General features: G+C 43.0%; 1 long non-coding RNA gene across 1 annotated transcript in view; it reads left to right on the forward strand.

Annotated features, from left to right (window-relative positions):
* LOC310704361 overlaps positions 1-23895 on the forward strand; it is a 96300-nt gene that overhangs the window by 11171 nt on the left and 61234 nt on the right. The window contains exons 2-3 of the long non-coding RNA XR_014524733.1: positions 7339-7380; positions 21140-21202. This is a non-coding gene — a long non-coding RNA (uncharacterized lncRNA). The remainder of the gene's footprint in view (positions 1-7338; positions 7381-21139; positions 21203-23895) is intronic.

Here is a 23895-nt window from a genome sequence, read left to right on the forward strand (position 1 = left end):
AAGGAATGTCACATAAGGCTTGTCCTTACGTTATACTTAACACAGTTCACAAGCTGTCTCTACACATGTACAAGTGTTTTGTGAAAGAGTGGGAAGTTTTTGATTTCTGCAGCTTAGCTACTGTGTACACAGGCTGTGCGCTCATTGAACATTACACATGAACAGCTGTACAAGGGTGTATACAGGTACAGACTGTACATTTGCTGAATATCATGTATGAACATGCATGTAGAAAAGGGCAAAGATGTTTTCCCTGCTGACCCAGGGGCCACGTCTGGATCTAATCTAAGTTACAGGAAGGTAGATTTCAGCTGAACGTTAGGAACAACATGCTGGTGAGAGCAGTTCTACAATTCAACCAGGTCCCAGAGGTTAGAGATGGACAGAGGAGCCTATTTCTTTGCATATGTTTATTTATATGTCCTTTCCATCAGTCTGTGTCATGAACTGGCAGGATGATGTGGAGGAGAAAGAGGATCCCTGGGACACACCAGGGCAAACTGGGGATGGGGAAGGAAGTACTCACAGGGTGATGGAGGATAACAAGGGTATGGGGGTCAATGCACAGGAAACAGAGCAGCAGGCCCCATCATCAGAAGGGCCCCAGTCTCCACAAGCACAGTGGACTCTGAGGCATAGGGTGTCAGAACTCCACTCGGCCAAGCCGATAAGGCCTCATCTTCCTCCGAGCCTTTGAAATCGTCTCCGACGTGTTTAATCACCTGAGCCTTTGATAAGGCCTCAAGCACATTCTATCCAGCAGGGTTCCCAGCACAGGGAAGAGATGAGAGGTTTGGCTACATTGTAAAGAGTTTTATTTCTAAACTACGCAGAACAGAAAAGACATCCTCTCTCTATGAAAGCAGAGAGCAACAGAAACAAAGGAACAAAGGAAACAGGAAACCACTAACCTCACATCCCGCCTCCCTTCCCGTGAGACTTCCAAGAGTCTGGACTGTCTCTGGAATGTAAACAGAGTCCTGTGACTCCCAGCAACTGCACAGTGAGAAACAGAAACTAACATAGGGAGCAGTGGGAGGAGTGCTCTAGGAGGCTGAGGCAGGCAAGGGCCCACAGCCCAGCTCCCTAGCTGGCCAGGTGGGACTCACTAGCTTTAGGAAGAGGAGTGTAATTCCTCAGCTGGAGAAGGCTTGGAGCAAGTAAGGGTCACCTACCTCGCCAAGCCTGGATGCTGCAGTCAGCATACAGAGTACAAAAGGAAGCAGAGCTGGGGTGCTGTGTTTACTTAGTTGCCCATGTTGATGGACCTTGACTTGGATGCTCCTGGACCTCTATGGGACTGTGCTTTGGATTTGACTCTGCACTGTATGCTGACTGCTGGACTTCAGACTTGGCTACTTGGATTGGCCTTGTACTGCATTTTCTGACCTCCAGACTTTGGCTTTTGGACTTTGCTTAATTGGATTGACCCCTGGACTCTGAACTTTGGATTTGGCATAGCGTCTTGCTGCCAGGTAGGCCAGGGGTTTGGGACAATCTTTCTTTTTTAAAAAACTGCATTGAAATTAGTATTACTTTTAATGTATTTCCACTCTGGAAATTCAACTAATTAGTTGCACTAGATCACCTCTCATTCCCCTGTGCCACCCCAAAATTGGCTCAGGAGTGGGGGGTGGTAGGAGAACCCCCAGAACACCACACAGAGAGGAGAGGGGAGAATGCTTCATCAGCCAAGCTGAAATGCTTATGTTGGTGGAACTTTCATCTTAGAGCAGCATTTAATTCCTCCATCTATATTCCAGTGGAAGAGTAGGAGGCTCTTAGGGGCACGAAAGCTACCCAAGGCTGACTCAGCTCCTACTGGGTGTTTCCCCATCCATCTCGAACCTCTGTTATCATTAGACTCATGTTTATTGCTGTTGGGGCAGCATTATAGGACAGAGGTAATAAATAAATATGGCTATGAGTTATAACTGCCAAGTCAGAATGGAATGAAAGCTCATCCAAATGAAAAAGGGATCTGTAGTCAAATAGCCCAATGATTTATGGGCCACAGAACAGGCTTTAGTGTATATCAACATTTGATTCCCAAGGTTTATTTTAGTCAAATGCAGTTTGATGTGACAGCTCTGAAATGAAAAAGGTGTTCAGGCTGGCCAATGGATGATATATAACAAGAAAACATTATGCACTTTCAGGGGGATTTGTCAAATAAAGCATCTCATGAATATATTGCCTGTGTTCCCTTTTAAACTCTCTCATTGTATAGCATTTAAATAAGGGCAAGCCTTAAAGAGTTTGCACTTTTCTCCTGCTGACACCGCTGGGGAAGAATCCTGTCCTGTTGATGAATTGCCAGCACAATTCGGAACAATGGGGGAAGAATAAAACCAGGGGCCTTAGAAATATCTAACCTCCACTGAGCTAAGCGATCATAGATTTTAGTGATACAAAGACTACAATAGGAGAAGAAAAATCCCCCTCTCTTCTCTTATGCTTTACATTTCTAGCTCAGGATCACACAAAAAAAGGAGGTGAGGGTGAATCTGCCTATAGGAAAAACAAGGTTCAGTTTCTTCTCTTCCATCCTGAATTCTCATCCTATATAGTTTCAGTGCCCATGGCATTGTTTTAGGGGGTAGACCGAGTCTTTTCTACTGTACCAAAACCCAATAAGTAAAATGTCTCTTGGAAATTTGAGTGGGACAGAAATATAAAATCATTTATTTGCCTCCACAACCTGGAATTGAGAATTAGAGAAGTGTTACAATCTTTCAGGTTGTTTTTTGGTGTTTATTTTTTTAACCAACCAGTGAAATTTTTGTGCATCTCACAAGCTTCTGATCCCTAAAATGGACATGTTTGCTGACAATTCTGCATGCTTATTTTCTTGATAATGCATATCATGTGTGTCTTGACTAACTTGCTTGAGTTTTCTGCTCTGCACACAGGAGAGTTTCTTCTTTTCCATTTGTTGTACAGATTGTGTTGTTCTTTGGTTGCTGGGTATAATGTGTGGATGGTATTGACTGGTGACAAGGGGCTTGTAAGTATATGCAATAGCTTAGGGTTGCCATATTTCAAGAAGTAAGAATCCAGACACAAATAGTTGTTGAGCTTTTTTGAAAAACCACCCTAAGACAATCTGGACCCAGGAAATTCTATTTCCATACCACAGTTCACAGTAAACCCCCAACAACAAACACCAAGTTTGTATTGGTCCTTTTTGAAAGTCATCCTAAAGTTGTATCTACACATACAAATTGGCATATGCCTATTTTGTGCAAATTTATGTGACTCGTGGGTCTGTGCCCAAATTCTTTTAAGCATCTAGAAACACCCCTGCTTAGTGCAGTACCTCACCTATAGTTAAAATATCTTATTTTGCTCAGCTTGAACTCTCTTGTGGATTTACATGATGTAACTATACATTTTTCTTTGCATTGTGTGGAAGGGGGCATCATTTGTGGGACCAAAAAATGAAGCTTTCTTTTTCATAAACCACCAAGATGTTGGTTAACAATAGAGAAACAAGATGGATCCCTCCCCAAACTTACTTGCCCTCACTTAACTTTCCTTCTCCTCCATGTGCTGGAAATGTAAAGGATTACTGCAGAGGCTTCTACTGCGTTGAAGGATGGGTAAACTCTATATAGGGAGCTGTGCTGACAAGATAAGCAAAACTGACTCCTATGACCGCCTTGACTCAGCAGCACCCCAAACATGATTGTCATGGTGAGTCATTTACAAGCCAAGGACAGTCAGCTGAATTCCAAATGAAATATAACTTAAAACTACATGCCTTTCCAACACTTGGGCATTTAACACTGTTTTAAAGTTTTGTCTATTAGTACACAGTATATCTTTGCAAACTTTGAACTGCATAGTGATAAATTAGAAGGAATACTGACAACCACCTTTTGATTATTATTTTTTCTAAAGGTGAGTTAGGATGGAACTAAACATTCTCACATTTCCATTTCTGTTGAAATTCTCTGACGTTACTACACAGGAGAGCTGATATATATGGGAACTCCTCAAAAGTTGTGCATGTCAAGTTCACAGACCCAAGGTAAACTTAGGATTGGAAGGAAATTCTCTCCCCTTGCTATCAGGAAGAATCTTTGGGCAACAGGAGCTGTGGAATCCTCCTTGCTGACTTTTCAAAGCAGAGAGAACATGTTCTGGAGATGGTCTATATCAGGGGCCATGGACCACATGGACCATGCTCTTTACAGGCCCTGCATTCTCCTCAGGCCATACACCACAAAGGACCTACTCCTTGACTTCTTGCATGTCTTGAATGTAGTAACATCTGTTCCCACCCACTTGCCCCTCATCCCACCCACCACCAGCAGGTGGCCACCATGTGACCCTTGAACTAAAAAAACCTTGCTCCCCTCCTAGTGTGAAGGGGATAATACTAAGTAACTCTCACTCTGCCTCAATAGCTAACATTTTATGATTTTTTCTCTTTAATCCTTTTAACTATGGGGTGTGAACAAGTAATCAAGTGTATTCCCAGTGGAACAGAAATTGTGTGGGCTACTTTTCAGCTCCTTGCTATCTCCAAAGTGCTGTTGCGATTTTGCTGATATATTTTGAAAGCCATAATAAATATGCATCATAGTGACTGACAGTCAACATACTAGTCTCTCATGTATGATTGCCTTTTAAAAAGACTGTCAGCTCCATCAAGTCTGTGGTACAACCCAGCCTACGAACAGTGACTTGATTGGGAGAGGGGCTAACTAAGTCAGTTGTGCCACCAGACTCTGGACCAGGAATCTGAGACTTCTAACTTAAGTCTGGAATTCAAGGCCCCCAGAGACTTCAGCATCTGAGCCTTCAGATCGTCTTTCCCCCAAAAGGTCACATGTGCAAAGTCTTTCCACTGCAGGCAGGGGGCAATAGAGAAACAACATGGTGCCAGGCTTCATTTCAGAAGCCCGTCTCTTTAATGATCTCCATTCTCCAGTAAGAGGGCAGAACCTGGGCGGGCAGTCAGGCTGAGGGACTATATTAGATCTCAGCCAGCAACCATCAATTGTTGGAAGAAGTTGTCTCTACCCTTGAACCTGTCAGTGATTCTGATCTACCAGTCTCTGACTACTATTGTTTTTCGATCTGTGACTCACAAGCAGATATATCCTCATTCCCTGTCAGTTCCCCACTCCTGCTATTTGGAGCCTCCAGGCTCCATTGTAACCTCATCATGCCGCCTGGCAGAGCTTTTTTGGGTAGTATGGGGCCTTTTACAGTCTGGCCCAAGGTAGGTGGTAAAATCAACGGTGGCTCGCTGTGACTTGTTTGCAAAATATCTGGGGGATAAAATTGCTTGCATCCACTGGGACCTTGATTCTACAGTGGTACCTCTAGTTGCGGACTTAATCTGTTTTGGGGTACCGTTTGCAGCAGGAGTGCCTCTTCTGAGCTTCTGCATGTGCGTGAAATGCGCAGATCACTTCTGCGCATGCACGGGCGGTGAACTGGGAAGTAAACACTTCTGGGGTTGCTGCGTTCATAAGCTGAAAGTCCGTAACAAGAGCGGAACGCAACACGAGGTATGACTGTACAGTGGTACCTCAGGTTACGAATGCTTCAACTTACTTTTTTGGGGTTACGAACGATTGTAACCCGGAAGTAAGTTGTCCAAGCTCTTGGAGGCCTTGCCGCTGCCTGGAGGCAAACCCGGACATCGGTGGGGCCTACGGAGCTCTCTGAGGCCTCCGCGAATGCCAGGAACTAAGCCCCAACATCTGCAGTGCCTAGAGTGGCTCCGCGAATGCTGGGAGCCAAGCCCCGATATCCATGGTGCCTAGAGCGGCTCCGCGAATGCTGGGAACCAAGCCCTGACATCCGTGGTGCCTGCAGGGCTCCATGAATGCCGGGAGCCAAGCCCCGACATTCACGGTGCCTAGAGCGGCTCCGCGAATGCTGGGAGCCTAGCCCTGGCATCTGCGGTGCCTGCAGGGCTCCGTGGATGTCAGGAGCCAAGCCCTAGCATCCATGGTGCCTGCAGAAGCTCTGCGACTAAGCTCCAGCTGCAGGAGCTCTCTGAGGCCTCCACGAATACAGGGAGCCAAGCCCATTGTGATTGTGGAAGAGAACCCTGAGCCCCCTCCAAACAGTGAGTTTGGAAATAAATATTAATTTTTTTTCATCTAAAATACTGTCTTATTTATTTTATAGTACAGTACACTGATTATTGCCTTCATTTTATGGATCAATGGTCTTGTGAAACAGTAAGATTCATGTTAAATTGCTGTTTTAGGGGGTGTTTTTTCAACGTCTGGAACGGATCAATCCACTTTCCATTACTTTCAATGGGAAAGTCCGCTTCAGGTTAAGAACGCTTCAGGTTAAGTACAGACTTCTGGAACCAATTAAGTACTTAACCTGAGGTACCACTGTACTGTTAGAGCAGATGAATCTTGGGAGGTGTCCAGAGCACTGTGCAGTCCTGTTATGCTGGATGAGTTTCAGTCAGTAAGGCTTGAGGATGTGGACAAGGTGCTTGGATTGGTTAGGGCAGTCACTTGCGCTCTGGACCCTTGCCCATCTTGGCTGATAAAAACTAGCAGGTAGGGGGTGGCTGGCTGGGCTAGGGAGGTGATTATTGCCTCCTTGCAAGAGGGGGGTGGTCCCTGCCTGATTGAAGGAGGCAGTGGTAAGACCACTCCTCAAGAAATCTTCCTTGGACTCAGAAAATCTAAATAACTACCGGCCAGTTGTCAGTCATGTGAAGGGAATGATCCTACAGTGGAGTCTGCATGAAGCAGATTCATTGGATTGTCACTTGTGCGAGTGGGAACTCTGAAACAGAGCTTTGATGAGAGCTGCTTCTGTTCCCAGGAAATACTGAATTACCTACACTTTTGCTTGACCTGAATTTTTGATTATATTGTATACAGATTAAGCCACCCAGGTCCAAGTTCTTTCTTCATTGTTCTGTGGCTGTGCCTTGTGAAAATCCAGTCTTAACCTGCTGAAGCAAAGCTCAGTAAAGCAAAATATTTATTTGGATTTCCTGTGCATCTTACAAGATCCAATTCAGTGGGTAATATTGGAGTTTCACTAGCCACAGCTGCAGAACAACAAGAGATGCTTTCAGACCTGGGGGAATTAATCAGTACACAAAATACGGGTCAAGCGAACTTGTGGATGAGCTCTTACACAGTTCTTCACGAGGTCTTAAGTCTGACTATATTCCACCTCAATGTTTTTGTTGGTTTAAAAGTTTTGTTATGGGATAGTTATGGGTTGCTTTCCCAGTAGGCATTTAGTATGGAGTTGCAATGCTTTGTTCATTTACTATTTCAATGACACCATCCTCAAATTCTCCTGTGTTACCCTCCATCCTTCTGTTTGTTTCAGATTAACTTGTGCTTGGGATGGTAAAGCTGTTCAGAAGGACAGGTAAATTTGCTTGCTTGCAGATAAGTGGGGTGGCTATTATTATAGAATATGCTTCTGTTTGGGGTGGATTTTGCTACCCAGTTGAGCTTTTAAATGGGTGTGAGATTTGAGCATGTGTTTTTATTTTATCTAATTTTAACTACTCAGTTCAGTGTGATTCTGAATGATATGTGTTTGAGTCCCATGCAAAGGGAAGGGAGTAGTGGGGTTATAAAAATTGAAGGGGGTGATCAGAACACATGAGGCATTTTCATATTAGCTTTCAGAGTTAAGTAAATGGTGCGCTGATTAAGAAACAGCTAAGTACTGTTATGCAGTTGTCAGCCGAGACAATATAAGCTGTTTGAAAGGTCAGGAGGGTGAATTAATGTAATTTAAGTAAATAAATTGGATGAACTTTAGTGTCAGAAAATTAGTCTTTGTACAAATTAATTTGCATGCTAGGTTGAAAGGTTCTGAGCAGTCTTTGCATTCTTTGTGGTAAATCTCCTCCCTGTACAGAGATTGGCAGTGAGTGTATGAAAGCAAAGGGACAAAAATTCTCCCTTCTGTATCGTTACTACAATATTCCCCCTGTAAACTTCATGTTCTACCAAATCTCAACATGTGCTGATTCTGTTTTTTGGTAGAATACAAAAATTTTCAGAAGACTTTCCAAGTTGGTACATAAGGGAGGACAGGGGTTCCAACTTGAATAAAATATTTGGAAGGGGCCAAGTAATCCCTGCCCCACATAATCAATCTCATGACATGGGACACACATACCATTTGATTGGCAGTGCCCACCAACTTTGTAGGGGTGGGGGTCCCCACAAATATTTTATTGGGGGGAGTCACCCTAGGAGGTGACTCCTATGAGGGAGGATATGGAAGTATTGTTGCAAAGGAAGGACTATAGCTGCAGTCTATATACACACTCAAGAGTCTTCCACAAGTGGGGAATGTTCAGGTGGCCTTCTTACTGATCAAGAAGATTCCACCTAAACATTAGGAAGAACTTCCTGACAGTAAGAGCTGTTCGACAGTGGAATTTGCTGCCAAGGAGTGTGGTGGAGTCTCCTACTTTGGAGGTCTTTAAGGAGAGGCTTGACAACCATATGTCGGGAGTGCTCTGATGGTGTTTCCTGCTTGGCAGGGGGTTGGACTCGATGGCCCTTGTGGTCTCTTCCAACTCTATGATTCTATGATTCTATGATTCTATGATCTGAGAAATGTAGTGTTCGGATTTAATCCTCCTAACAATACAACCAGACAAAGAATATCATGGGACAAGTTGATGAAGTCTCCGTGGGTGGATCCACACAAAGGAAAAAACCAACAACACTATAAATAAGACAGAAATTAAACCGTTATAACAAAAGGGGGGGGGGGGGAAACTATGGAAAATCACGTAGAATTTTTTCGCTCTCCAGCGCCATCTGGTGTTGCATGTTTATAACTCATTCAAAATGGTTCCAGTTACAGATAGGTAGCCGTGTTGGTCTGCCATAGTCAAAATAAAAAAATTCCTTCCAGTAGCACCTTAAAGACCAACTAAGTTAGTTCTTGGTATGAGCTTTCGTGTGCAAGCACAGATACCTGAAGAAGTGTGCTTGCACACGAAAGCTCATACCAAGAACTAACTTAGTTGGTCTTTAAGGTGCTACTGGAAGGAATTTTTTCATTCAAAATGCTGGTTTTTGACTAATGTAGCTAAGTCCCATATGTTCCTGAGGGATTAAGTTATAATTTGAGAAAACAAGAGACTTGTGTAGTGTCTGTGTAGAGTTTCATATTCACACAGAACTGTACAAATATAATTCCTCATGGCAACCCTCAGTGATAGTAAATATAATTATGAGTTTTCAAGTGTGTGGGTGTGTGTTAGGCTGAACGCTTGGCCCCCGTTCTAATTCTTGGAATAGCCAGGCTAGCTTCCTGGTGAGGTGATAGCCTACGTAATGAGCCATTACTGGAACAAATGAAGCGGCTCAGCATCAGAGGCAAAATGGGTGGACCCCCTCCATCAACTGGCTGATAGAAAGACAAAGGGGGGGGGGGCTGGAAAGCCATAGCGACAGAGCCATATCTGATTTCTGTTTGAATCCAAGGCTATGGGAGAAACAATACCCCTTTGGGTTGTTGATTCTGTGAACCCCTCTGTCATAGGCTCAGGTTGCATATAAATAAACCATGTGTCATAAAGACACCGCAGTTTCTGCTGTGCCTCATTCCAAATGGAAATGTGAACCCCTGGAATCTTGCACCGCTCGGAGATTGGGGTGGCATGCAGCAATATAATGTATGGTGAAATTCTGAGCAGAGAGGGCTTGTTCTTCCCATCTTTGTGCTTCTTCAAAATGGGAGCTTCCCACAGGGGCCATGTGTGAGCCTCCATTTCAGACATGTCAAAGCAGCATGAAAACAGGGAGCATGATTCAGTTTTACTTTCTGCCCAGGCAGTGGCGTAGCGTGGGTTGTCAGCACCCAGGGCAAGGAAAGTAATTTGCGCCCCCTAACCCGTGGATTTGTGCCCCCTAACCCTAGCCCCCAGATGTTGCGCCCGGTGTGGCCGGCCCCCCCTGCACCCCCCATGTTACGCCACTGTGCCCAGGTGTCTAATTACTCTTTTTATAAGCAGTTCAATAATAAGATCTTCTAAAATGACAAAATTGCTTATTTTAAAATGCCTCAAAATACCATCTGGTGAGTAACTGATTTAATTATTTTTACAGGAAAGTAGTTACAAGGGATAGCTCAATCTGCTAGAGTGCGGTGCTGATAACGTCACGGTTGCAGGTTCGATCCCCGTAAGGGATAGCTGCATATTCCTGCGTTGCAGGGAGTTGGGCTAGATGATCCTCAAGATTCCTTCCGGTTCTATGATCTATGAATATTTGGATCCCTCCTATTGTTGTGGACTACATTTCCCATCACCCTGGGCTACTGGCTAACTTCACTGGGGCTGATGGGAGCTGTAGTCCACAACCTTCCTCTTTCAATGTGCCCTTTATGTAGAAATCTTTCCCAGTCTGTTTTTGTGTTAGAGCTGTTGCGTGCCCAACTGCAGAGTGAGTAGGAAAGGACCAGATGCTTCGCATTCACTGGGCAGGATCCAGAGAGCCTTTTATACGTATGAAAGCCACTCCAACTCACACTTGGAGTCTCCTGCTACTGCTGCTGCTTCTCACAGAGAAGGTGGTGGAGCATGTGACTTGTATGCAGTGCTTTTTTCAAGAAAAATAGGTGCCAGAAGTCACCACAAAGCTCTTACAGTAAGTCACTAGGAGACTCGGGGCAGCCCTGAACAGATGCCGGTTTGACGATGGCTGCGTTCACCATTCATGGAGGTGCTAAAAATCACAGCAAGCTGGTTTTGGGGGTCACCCTCTGGTTCTGGTGCAGGTCAAATAAATGCGTCCCCCGCCTCCCTCTTTTTTAGATTCAAGCGGACGGCGAGGGCAGCTCGGAAGGGTCCTTACACAAAGTTGTGTGTGAGAAAAGGATGGAAGAAAAGGAAATACAAGTTGGCCTCACCCCATAGCTTGGCCAATCATGGCTAGGAGCGGGCTGGAGTCATAGATCTTTTAAAAAAGTGTAGGACTCACGCCGCTGGCCAGCTACTGCTCTGACTTGAAATGGTCATTTGGGGCATCTCAGAAGTATATAAAGGCAAGAAGCAGGCAGGGGAGCCCCGGCCCATGATGGCACCCACCTGAGAGGTGCCGGAACTGTGTTCTGGCACACTCTGGCTGGAAGAAAAAGCACTGCTTGCATGCGGAAGGTTGGGCTGGGAGAGGCCCTTGTCTCAGACCTTGAGAGCTGCTGCCAGTCTTGATGGAGACAATATCTGACTCGGTATAAGGCAGTTTCTGATGCATCTCCAGATGCAGCCCTCCAAACCACATCCTGTGTCATTGTGCATGTGTGTTTGTGTGTCCTAACCCTCAGGAGCAGCTGCTTTGGGTGATCACAATGGGCTGTAGGGTGGAAGGAGGAGGCAGGGATAGCTTGGCTCTTAATTCTTTTTTGTCTTTTTATTGAAGAAAATGAACTTGGAAGTGTGACAGTTGTAAGGTTATTTTCCCCTGTTACAGATCCTATTTCCACACTTCTGCGTCTCGGGCACAGCAACATTTTTTTTCCTTTCCACTTAAATCTTCATGAAAATAATTGCATGTAAATGGATGTTCTAATAATATGTTGATTAAAAATGCATTAATTTTACATCACCAAATCATCATCATTAGTTGAAGCCCAATACACTACAAAATGCCTAATTTTTCTTCAGCCGTTTTGCATTTGTTGGTAACTGAGATTAACACGGCACTGAAAAAGCTCATTACGCATTCCTAGAGATTTTCTTTTGTTAATTTGTCCCAAAAAAGACCATACATTTAATCAATTTTCCACAAAAAAGCTATGCTAAAGTGCTGCTAAACTATCACTAATTAAACCAGCTGTATCGAAAAAGGGAAGGGTTTGTTTCTGTAACAGATATAGTGCTCATTTCATGAGCACAGCATTTCATTTCTGCTTTGGGATTCCTCTTGCAGCTGGAGAGAACAGAAGTACAACATGGGAAGTGCTGATGGCAATTGGGAATGCCAATTTATTGAAATCTCACCATTTGAGCGGTCACTTTCTTTAGAGCTTCAAATTGCATAAGAACAGCAGGAGAGCCTGCTGAATTGAACCAATGGCCCAAAGCGAGGAAGTCCAGCAACGTCCTTCCTGGAGAAGCTCTGGAGCCAAGTGAGGATTCCCAGGTAAGATCCTCCCTCTATTGTGTGGGCAGTTAATCCCTCCCCTACCTGGCCTGGTCTCCTTGGCAACGTTTCCCCCAGGTGGGATTGGACAACTGACTGAGGTAGGCGGAGACCTCCAGGTATCCCACCTGAGGGAAGGCAAACCAAGCCTATGCTGTTGGAGCCGCTCCAGATCTAGGGGCTGCGCACGTCCACGCAAAGGGCGGCCCCCGTTTTAAGCGGGGAGCGGTCACTAGTTCAGCATCTGAGTCTCACAGCGACCAATCAGTTCCCTCTGGGAAACCTGTAAGCTGGACCTGAAGACAAGAGCACTCTCTCTTCCTTTGTCAAGGGGATGAAGCTACTTTTTCACAGAGAAGTTGCTTCTTCCCTTTATAATTTTGGTTGCCCATTTATTGTCACTCTGCAATTTTGTTTTTTAAGGGAAGGCAACCAGAACTGTACACAGTATTCCAAATGTGGTTGTACCATAGGTTTAACAGCATTATGATATTAGTTTAATTTTCCATTCCTTTCCTAATGATCCCTAGTGTGGAATTCATCTTTTTCACAGTTGTCATACACCGAGTTGACATCTTCAGTATGCAACATTGAATTGCTTCTGTTGTTTTACTACCCTTTCCTCAGTTTGGTTAGGTTCTTTTGGAGCTCTTTGCCATCTCTTTTTGTTTTAAACATCAATAACTATTAAGTTTCAAAAACCTGGGCCACCTCACTGCTCACCCCTAACTCTAGTTCATTTAGTAACCAGTTAAAAAGCACAGGTCCCAATAGTCATCCTTGTGGGTCTACTTTCTACATGCCTCCATTTGAAGAACAGTCTATTCATTCCTACTGTTTCCTGCTACTTAACTAATGTTCCACATGGCTCTGCTTACTGTGTTTGTAAGTCACTTTGTCATTTTACTCAAAGTGACTCAAAAATGACTCAAATAAATAAGTTACTACTGGAAATATGAGAAGAAGCATAACCCACACTTCTCTCACGGCTTCCCATGAACACCTGAAACCATTTATAGCTTAGAGTCTTATCATCATGATTACTGCACCCATTGGTGGAGAGACAAGCTGTACATTGATAAGCTTATCTTATCACATGTAGCAACCATTTCTTTCCACTTTCCTAAAATAACTGTACATACTTTCCCTCCCAGTCCTATTGTGTCTGCTTCTACATCATGAATGACCACTTTAATGTAACATCTTTCCTCTTTAAAGAAAAATGGGCATCTCATTCAAATTGACTTTGCTGAAGTGTCCTCCTATTGTGTCTCTTTTTTTGTTATTATTGTACGGCAGACAATTGTTGAAATTTGTATTCAAACATGTACCCATTGTGCACTCCTGTAGATAGTTGAGAATGGTTTTGCATCTATTCAGAGTATACCATCTGAACAATGAGAGATTTCAGTTTGCTTTAATATATATTGGGTGTCATTTGATAGGTCAGACCGTAGATGCCATACAAAATACAGTGCCTTGGAAGATTTTCTAAATGACTTGGGGAGGATCTGCTTTCAAAATGGCATTGCCATTCAAAACCTGAAGACATGCTCAGTCTCCTTTTATCTCTGTTTTGGAAGAATGTGAGCCTGGTGTATCATTTTGGAGCAGGAGAAAGGCTGCACCCTGCTAAGACAATGAAGATGTTTTTGACGCTTAGAGTTAATGATATCATAGAGGGTAAATGTATGATGAGGAGCTCTAATAGAGATGAACAGGCATCTCTTCTGAAGATCAATGTGCGGGGTGAGAATTTGAAATTCATGGAGTGGGGATTGGCTTAAATTACTTAGGATGTAGCTCAGTTGGTCGCATTTGCTATTTTCAAGTGGAATCCAGTTCCATGCTGGGAAATGCATATTGCACAATTATAGATGATTAAGAGGTCTTGTACAAGAAGACCACATTCACAAAATCTCAGACTTTGTGATAAGGAGAGGATGGTGGCAATTCACTGTAAAGTGTGGGATAACACTTGTTTTGACATGGTGTCATCTAACCTCCCCACAAACAAATGAGACCAAAAGATAATTAAATAGCCAATATCATCTAATCTCCCTGCAAACATATCATATGGAGCAAGGTTGTCTGTATTATGGATGTGACCCTCTCTTGTCCCTCTCAGCCTAATTAGAATTTAGATAAGGTCTCTTAAGGAGCAGGCATGATGGAATTGGTACCTTAGACCTAATCCATATAGGACTTTTAAAGGTAAACATCTACAAATTGCAGTAAGTGCTACGTATTTTGTGATTTTAATATATTACCCTGTTCCTCTGGGATGGGATGGATTGAAACTCAAACTGATGCACATGAAACTGTCCCAAATGACTATTAAAAATCATATTTTGACTGGGAACATCTGTTGTTATACATAAATGTACAGCACTTATTACTGCTGTCCCGGTTGGTTGGGGGAAAATTAGTTGTACATCCCAATGTGGCAGTTAGACTTGAAAACTCTCTCCCCTGTGGGGAGAGTTAATTTGGGCTGTTTATACTGACAGAATAGACGAGCATATTCCAAGAAAGCTAAATGGCCTTTGATGCTTCCAACAACATGTTGGGTAGTTCACTTGCCTCTGGTGGAGCAGCCAATGTCAGAAATGCTGGTTTCCAGTTATAGGGAAGGTCCCTCCTCATGGGCATGGACTTTGATATAGAAGGTGATTTTGTTAAGGGCAATTCTGGGTGGGTAAATACCACACAACAGAAGATGGATAGTGAGCTGTCATTTGTCATAGCACTTAAGTTTTCTTGTTGCAGAACTGCAGCAGAATGTCTAAGGGTGATGGGTGGCTTAGCAAAAAACAACAACCATTCTTGGCTGTGAGTCGTGGAAGACCTGCTGTTGTTTATGTTAATTTTTTTTATCTTTCTTTTGGATCTTCTGATTTATGTGGTTTGGCTGTGTACAATTCAATGGTTTGTTTCTTGTTTATTACTACTTTTGTTATGTTTGTAGTCTTGCAATTTTTTAAATAAGCTGACTTCGGCATGGTTTTAACTTTGGAAAGTTGGCATACAAATAAAATGATTGATGATTAATAGGGACAAAACATACTTACTAAATAATAATAATACTTACTAAATAATAATAATAATAATAATAATAATAATAATAATAATAATATATTATTATTTATACCCCGCCCATCTGGCTGAGTTTCCCCAGCCACTCTGGGCGGCTCCCAATCAAGTGTTAAAAACAATACAGCATTAGAGGAAATTCATTACGTTCAAAGGATAATAGCTGGATGAGAGGTGTCACCTGCATTAGATTTTTTACATTTGTTCTGGGAGATTAATTAGGCATGCATTAAATGCTATGGCCCATGTGAAGGTCTAAGTTTTAGGTCACCGTAGGGAAATCCCCCTATACAACCACCAATATGGTGGGGTGCTGTGAGGGTTGGCAGGAACTTTGGGGACTTTCCCTGAATATATGATACATAGCTTCCTCTGATTATTCATGCAATCTTGGCTCAGAGAAAATCCAGACCTATCATCTCAGGGCATGTGCAGACATCCAGCCAAACTGAGCTTCTTGAGAACAGCAGGCTGCCCATGAAGGATATATGAATGGTGGAACAGGAAATGTAAGGGAGTTTTCAAGTGTGAAACTTAAAGGGTTACACAGCATGGTTAGCAGTTTGCAAACACACAATGCACACACAGCAACAATGTACATTCATTACATGCACATGTGTGTGTATATCTGAATTGCCCTTGCGCATGCACACACACACATGCACACATACACAGAGTGCTAGAATGTTTGTTCCTCTTTGAAAATGCTAATTTAAAACTTTGCTGCACGCTTTAAGTATAAACTGGCTTGACAGTAGTTGCACCATCTGGTAGCCCTTCAGGGATTTTCTTTTCCTTTTTTATTTAAATATGCACTACCAAATACGGGAAGAAGCAAATCAGATGGAAATGCAATAAAAGGCAATTCAAAACAATGTGATCTCTTTATCAAATATGGCAAAAATTAGAAGACAAACATCTCCAGGGCACAACAGTAAATGAACCATAACGGGAACAGAAAAAGATAGAATTTAAACTCACTACTGAATATTACTGAATTTAAACTTGGTATAAATATGTTGCTAAAGCTGCAAACAATGTCTGGTTTCATTACAACTAGAAATGTGTGTTGTTTTACAGTTAGTATAGAAGCAGACCCTCTTGAACAAGCTTCCTTAAACTCATTATTCTCTGTTAGCGTCATATTTATTACAGGAACATTCTCAGATGTCCTCTTTCTCACATTCAGGGCCCTGTGGTATGTTTATGCTGTTCTCTGTTTAGCCCGTTTTCCAGCTGTTTTATATGCGAAGTCCCCAGTGAATTTAGAAGCCCTACTCATTACTTGAAAATCCATCAGCATGTAATTTATTGAGAAATAAATTTTGTAATAATTAAGAGCAGAATTATAAACAGAACGCCAAACCCTGAGAATTGCAGGTGACCTGGATTACTTTTAAATACACAGTTGGAAAATCATAAGCATGATTAACAAGAGGATATTGGCTTGTAAATATTTCTCAGATAGCTTTATAAACTTAGGTTCCAGGTCCTAAAATCTTCCTTTCTCTTCCCATGCCCTCATTTCATCCTTCTCAGGTGTAACACTTGGAATGCTAAGACTGTTAAAGGCAAAATGACATATTGTACTTCACTGGGTTTTAGTAACAGACAAGATGCAATCATTCTGTTTAGTGATATGCTTCTTCTAAAGAAGACTATGACGCTCAGAAGTGTCACATTTTAAATCTAGGGACTTGGCGTTAATGTCATATTGTATCTGTACCTGTATCAGTGTTAGTTTCGAGATTCAGTAGTCTGATCGTCAATTCTTTAAGCGCTGCTGAGGAGTGTTCCATATCTTTCCATAGACTTTATCACAGAATCATAGAATTGTAGAGTTGGAAGGAACAACAAGGATTGTCTAGTCCAACCGCCTGCAATGCAGGAATCTTTCACTCAACCTGGGGCTTGAACCCATGACCTTGAAATTAAGAGTCTCATGTTGTAATGCATGAGCTATTGCAGTTCAAACCATATGACCCGCAGCAGCAGGTGCAATTTATTTGCTGCATCCTAAACAGACATTGATTACAAAATGCATCTGAGAGTGCTGCTGAGTTGGGTGGGGGCTTTTGAGTGCATAAGCGAGGGAACCTTGGATAACTGAAGTTGCAAAAGAGACTCCTTCATGACAATTAGCAATTGTCACATTGGGAGCTCTAATGGCAGTTGGCACCTTGAATTCACTATGTATTCAGATGAACACAATTATCCAGAGCTCTGTGTTAAAATCAGATGTGTTGTGTTGTTGCTGGTACAATTGTTGGCCTCTCAACTTAAAGCAGGGATGGGGCACCTGTGATTTCACAGATCTTGCTGGACCACAACCCCCAACCTCACTGATTGTTGGCCATACTGGCTGGGGCTGAGTCCAACAACATCCAGAAAGTGACGTGCTCCCTATCCCTGAATTAAAGGCTCTTCAGACTTGCTCTCTGCAACCTTCCTTGAAGGGGAAGGCTCCTTGGTGATAGGAGTCAGCATCAGAGGTGGCTCCATGGTAGTAGTAGTAGTAGTAGTAATAATAATAATAATAATTTATTATTTATTATTTATACCCTGCCCATCTGGCTGGGTTTCCCCAGCCACTCTGGGCAGCTTCCAACAAAACACTAAAATACAATAACCTATGAAACATTAAAAGCTTCCCTAAACAGGGCTGCCTTCAGATGTCTTCTAAAAGTTTGGTAGTTATTTTTCTCTTTGACATCTGGTGGGAGGGCGTTCCACAGGGCGGGTGCCACTACCGAGAAGGCTCTCTGCGTGGTTCCCTGTAACTTGGCTTCTCACAGCGAGGGAACCGCCAGAAGGCCCTCAGTGCTGGACCTCAGTGTCCGGGCAAATGATGGAGGTGGAGACGCTCCTTCAGGTATACTGGACCGAGGCCGTTTAGGGCTTTAAAGGTCAGCACCAACACTTTGAATTGTGCTCGGAAACATACTGGGAGCCAGTGTAGGTCTTTCAAGACCGGTGTTATATGGTCTCGGTGGCCACTCCCAGTCACCAGTCTAGCTGCCGCATTGGTTGAAAGCATTGGACTAGGGTGTCAGGTGTCATAGGGTTGGGGCTCTTTTTTGACAGCCCATTTGGTCCTTCCTGGGATCTAGATCTCCAGTTGCCAGCCAACTGAGTCTCTCTTGCAATCTCAATTCCACCTCCTCTCCCTTGCTGGGACCTGCCCCTTGCGGTCCCCTTGTTGTTGTTCTTGGCAAGTCCTCTGTTCACTCTAGTGCCCTGTGAGAATAGGACACTCACTAGGATGGTGTTGCCAATACAAAGGCACTGTCTTCTGAGTGTTCTGTAGTTTCCAGTGCCTACACGTAGCCATGGTTTGTCATTGACTTGCTGCAGAGCCTAGTTTGGGATTAATGAAGTGATCCTTCATCTCATTTACCACATTGAGCCAACATTCCAGTGTTTCTATTGAATTACTTTTGCATGTTCTACCATTTTTTGTTTTGTCTTGTTTTTACAGTTTGCTTTCTTATTTTCATTTGTCTATTCTATATATCATCATTACTACAATCTCTTTATTAGTGTGTTAATCCTTTGGTCTTCCAGTTTCAGGCCTACATGTTACCATTAATTTTAAACACACAAATGTCTCCAGGTGGCATTTCCACTACTAGTGGCTGCCTTAATTTACACTTTAAAAGCCTTTTTTAAAAAAAACCTTTTCCTCCTGTTGGTAATCATTTACAATTGGAATCTTGTACTAATGACTCCAGACTTCAAAATCCTTTTTTCCTTTTGCTTAAGCCATTTGCAAGCTTGAAAGGATCAGAGAAATGTGTGTGAGAAGCTCTTGATTGCATTAGAGGGCCAAGGCATTGCTCTTTCTGCAAAAAGCAAATGACCTGATCACTGCATCTCATATATGTTTTGGTTCAGCATAAAAAAGGAAATGAGATAATACAATAAGAACAGTACTTGATCACTTGCTGCAGAAGCACATTGCCATTTGATTCTATTGTTTCCTCTACCTATGAGGTAAAAATTGCCTATTGAAACCCAAGTAAGGTTTTTAATTGGAGGGCCGCTTCACCTTTAAGAGTTGCAGAAATGCAGCTCCATACAAGTGAAGGGTTCACATTATATTTTTGCTAACCATGCAGATTTTTTTCATCTTATCAGTGCAACAGAAATGCAGATACTCATGTACACACATGTTTATATTAGTTTTTTGGGGGAACCCCCCTAAACCCTATAAATTAATAAATGGCAGGATATTTGGGGTGAGAAGCGATAAATAACAGCTGCAGAGGAATTCCTGAGCTAGCCTATGCAAAATGACCTGGCCAACCTAGGACCATTAAGGAACAATATGGCGCCACTGAGAACCACTGGCAGTGCAGGAGAACTGTTCTTCCCCCTTGCCCTAAGGTATGAACAGAGTCTGGGGGGTTGGAAGCTTGCCAGGGTAACTAGATGTGAGGTGACAGAAAAAGAGTCTTTTAGCAAGATGTTCTGGTAAGAAGAACAAGGAAGAAAGACAGGGATCCATCTTGGGCAGACTGGCTGCTTGCAGGCTGGGGGTGATGGCTTGGATTCCAGGGTTACACTGCTGTGGAGTACAAGGACTGTGCTGTAAGATCTGGACTCCCTCCATACAGACTGAAGGTGTAAATAGATGAATAAATTGTATTTCTTAAAGCTACGGCAGTCTCTGTCATGTCTCAATTCTCCAAAGCAGGCATAGGCAAACTCAGCCCTCCAGATGTTTTGGGACTACAACTCCCATCATCCCTAGCTAACAGGACCAGTGGTCAGGGATGATGGGAGTTGTAGTCCCAAAACATCTGGAGGGCTGAGTTTGCCTATGCCTGCTCCAAAGGAACACAAATCCTGGGTGAGTGCCTGGAACCCCATGGGCTCTTGCCACTGCTAGGCAGAGAGAGGGGGAGACACCCAACTTTTATAACAATATAATCATCAGATCTGTGTGGTGAATCAATGGCTAACCAAATGGAGGGAGGTCTCCTGATAGAAATTCTAAAACAACAGCAGGAAGACGGTCAATCACATAGTTGATAGGCTTCACAAGTTTGTCCTCAGAAAAATATACCCACTGAACACTTTTAAAGTTAATACAAAGGGTAACGCAAAACATCATTTATTTGTTAAAACTATTTCTGTACCACCTGTCATGTAAAAACAACACAAGGCAGTGTAGAAAAATAGATTCAAAATTAGGTTAAACCTTATTTATCAAATAAATAAGGTAATTTTTAATTGAAAATAATGTTTCTTTTTACTGACTGCTCCCATATGTAGCCCTCTGTCATGCCAAAAGATTTTTGTGTCTCCAGCAAACCCCCCCATTTGTCCTTGACAATGGGTCACCACCATATTTTCACTCTGACCCTGCCGACTTGTATTTAGTGGGGTTGCCGTACGTCTGGAACATAGCTGTCAATTGGCCATCAGAAGCAGTGTCCAGGTGGAAATCGCTGAAATGTCCGGGAACATCAGGATGTATGGCAACCCAAGTTGAGGTTTTTCCTAGGTTTTGCAAAAAATAAAATAAAGCTCAAACCCTATATTTAGCCACACCTGCCTTGACATGTGGTCCTCTCTGCCCAAGAAACATCACCACCTCTGATGTATACAGTAGGCAGTACATGTTCTAGCAGAATCAAAAGTTAAACTTAGCCATTTGGGGGATTTATACACACATACATATGGGAAGCAGGGAAGCTGATATATATTTTATACTTCACCGCCCCCTCCAAGTGGCTAAGAACAGATTGGGGGGAGAGGACAATTTAAATTGGGGAGAAAGATTGGGATGAAAGGTTGAATCACTTCTCCCCAGTGCCATGACTCTGATTCAGTTTGCCTTTAAGTCTAAAAAAGAAAAAAGAAGATCAAAGCCATTAACTGACCTGTGATCAGATTTTCTATGTTATGCCTAGGCTGGCCCAACTGCAAGAAGAAATAATCATGTTTTATGTCTGCAGTGTGAAACCACAAGCCAGGTGAGATTTTTACCTTGAACTTGTCTGCTCTGTAGTGATGTTACTTCTGGGAAAAAGCAAGCTGTAGATTTCATCTACGGGTGTGTAGCAGTGTATGAGAAACTTCTGCAGTTTACTTTACACACCAGTGTTGTCAATTGCACTTATTCCGATTATTCCGTTTCAATGAGACAGACATATCATTCAAATTATGGCAGCCATAACGTTCATGTTGCTTCAGCTGGGTTTGAGGTTCTTTTTTTTTTTTTTTTGGTGTGGAAACAGTGCAGTGTATTGTGTGCATATTTTGACCTTGCTCCAAAGGCTGTTTACTCATAAGAAAGTGCCATTGATACCAGCAGGACCTACTTAAACTAAATATCTCCTTTAATACACTTGGGTGCAGCTCATGAGGCTCTGGAGATATGAATTCATTTACAGTAGCTAGGTGTTTCTTCACTGCCTCTTGGGCTGCAGCTCCCTCTGTGCATCATTTATTCTGTTATCACCAGGTTGAACACTGCTTTTGTTTTGGGTGAAGACACAGGCAAAGCAGAAGTGGAGCAGTTCTTCCTTCTCTCTGTCACCCAATAGCATTTATCCATCTTCTCCACACGGAGGACCTACTGTTTGTCCTTCCTCTTGCTTCAAACATAGCTGAAGAAACCTTTTAGGAATTACCGTATTTTTCGCTCTATAAGACGCACTTCAAAAATTAAGGGGAAATGTGTGTGCGTCTTATGGAGTGAATGCAGGCTCCTTGGCTTCAGCGACAGCAACGCAAAGCCTCCTAAGCCCAGAGGGAGAGATTTCCCCGCGCTCTGGAGGCTTCGTGTTGCTTTCGCTGAAGCCGCCTGAAGCCCCCGGAGTGCAGCGTGAACTCCCACTGTGCTCCGGGGGCTTCAGGCAGCTATCTGCAAGCCTTAGGAGCGCAGTAGGAGTTCACGCTGCACTCTGAACGCTTGCGGATAGCCGCCTGAAGCCTGGAGAGAGAGAGGGGTCAGTGCACACCGATCCCTCTTCTTCTCCAGGCTTTGCTTCACTGGAGAGGTGCTGCACAGTTTTCCCTCTCTGCGCAGCGCCCCTTCAGCGAAGCGGGAGGAGAAATGGAAGGGGCTCTGTTTCTCCTGCCGCTTCACTGAAGGGGCACTTAGCAGAGAGGGGGAGAATTTTTTTCCCCTGTTCTCCCCCTCCTATGGCCCTATGCGTCCTATAGAGCGAAAAATACGGTATTTTTAAACTCTCACCATTCTGAGCTCATGCTGAACTTTGGTCCGCCTAACCTTCTCCCTGCAATTGTTGACTACTTGTGTAACCATAAGCTTAAAATACAATGAAAAGAAACTTTCCCCTAAGATTTGAATCCTGGCCAAGTTGATAGATTGAAAGCTAAAGAGTACCAGAGCCTACCAAAATTCCTCTTTGATCATTACTATGGAGAGGAACAGAAAGCTCTGCAATTTCATTTTGCTGATCCTCTTCCAGTTGTTAGTTACGGAGAAAGCTGCCACATCTAATTTTGTTTGTGTAGTCCTTCCATTTGCATGAAAGGAGATAATGTAAACGAAGAGGAGGGGAAAACACTCTGGAGGATGACAAGTTCAGATTACTAGCAGAAGCGAGCCAATTTGTTATTCATTAAATGCTAATGAACTCAGCACCCATGTTTTATTTGTTGTACCTCGCTTCAGACTATGATGGTCATGAATCACAGTCAAAGTCCATGATAAACAAACATGTCAACACAAGGCTTCACTATGGCACAATGTGTCAGTCCTCAAATTCTAGGGAGCAGAGAGAGCCACGACCTTGGAACCCATTGTGATGTTACCCATAGCTGCTCTTTTTAGGAGACTACTGTGGCATGATTTGGCTAAAATGGGAATAAATGAGGAGGGTGGGTATAGGGCCCCCTGCCTTCCACCAGTTCCAGTGGGTACCAGCCACCACTGTAGATATGTTATAACCATGGGGTAGAAAATTGTCTACATAAAAAGAATAAATAAGCACCCCTATCCCTGGAGTGGGCTTTCTCCTTCAGAGCCTCAATGCCAGCCCTAGATAGCAGCTGTAAGCCATGTCTGGTGGGCAAATGGGCCTCTGCAAGGGCAAAAAATTCCACTTTTTCTTCTGTGTGGGGATTGCCTTCATGCGCCTCCCTAAGTGATATTTGTTCCTTTTTTGTTAAAGAGTCGGGGCCATTTCTGGCCCATTGGCTCCTCTGAGTACAGTTTGCCGTCTTGTTATATGGCTGTCCCTATTTAGGTTATTAAGCATAATCTTATTGCTAGTAAGCAACCTAATGTTAAACCATTTAGCTTCTCCTAGATTACATCAGTGAAATGAGGACTAATATGGGAAATTAATAATACAGCAAAGCTTTCATGTTATGCTAATATAGGTATGTCATTCATGCCAGCTGGCTCTCATTTAGTCTTGTTGTGAAAATGAACAGGATGGAATGCTTCGGAAACAGGAAGGCTTTGGATATCCTTCTCAGTCATTTAACAAACACATCATTTTTTAATTCAGTAGCCTACCCAGACGGCAAACAATAATTGACAATTAATAATGAATTATTAATATATCATTACTGTTATTATTATTTCTGTTCTCATCCTGAATCTAATCACTGAGTTGGGTTTTGCTTTTCTATATTTCACTGAAGGAGGATTTAGTGATCCAAAACAGAAATCATTTATAAAGGTTGATTG

Source organism: Podarcis liolepis (assembly GCF_965112155.1).
Source record: "Podarcis liolepis genome assembly, chromosome: 1".
NCBI lineage: Eukaryota > Metazoa > Chordata > Lepidosauria > Squamata > Lacertidae > Podarcis > Podarcis liolepis.